The following is a 548-nucleotide window of genomic DNA, read 5'->3' on the forward strand; positions in this document are numbered from 1 at the left end:
ATTTATATAGGAGTGAAACTGCTTTTACAGTAACTTTAACTTTTTGATGAACTGCTAAACTTGTCTATAACAGCTAAACTATTTCATATTTTATGATGTTTTTAGCTTCTGCACAGCTTTGCCAATATTTGTTATTTTCTATTTTATAAATTATAGCTTTCTTGTGTTCATGTGGGTGCATTTGTGTGTGTATGTGAGAGAGAGAGAGAGAGAAAGAAAGAAAGAAAGAGAGAGAGAGAGAGAGAACGAGAACTGGTGTGAGAGAGAGTCTGGTGTTATAACTTGACCACAGTTCCATGTTCAGTTTTTTTGATGGTTAATTGGAGATAAGAGTCTCATGGAGTTTTCTTTACCAGCTGGCTTCAAACTGAGTTCTAAAATCTCAGCCACTCAAGTAGCTAAAACTTGCAGGCATGAGCCACTAGTGTTTGACAATGATAGATATCTAAGTTGGTATTTGTGTCTTTGATTTTGCACTTCCCCAATGATTAATAATGTGTATTATTTACTTTTGAGCCATTTGCATCTTTTCTTAGAATAAATGTCTA

The sequence above is a fragment of the Dipodomys ordii genome, unplaced genomic scaffold (assembly GCF_000151885.1).
Source record: "Dipodomys ordii isolate 6190 unplaced genomic scaffold, Dord_2.0 Scaffold4, whole genome shotgun sequence".
Taxonomy (NCBI): Eukaryota; Metazoa; Chordata; class Mammalia; order Rodentia; family Heteromyidae; genus Dipodomys; species Dipodomys ordii.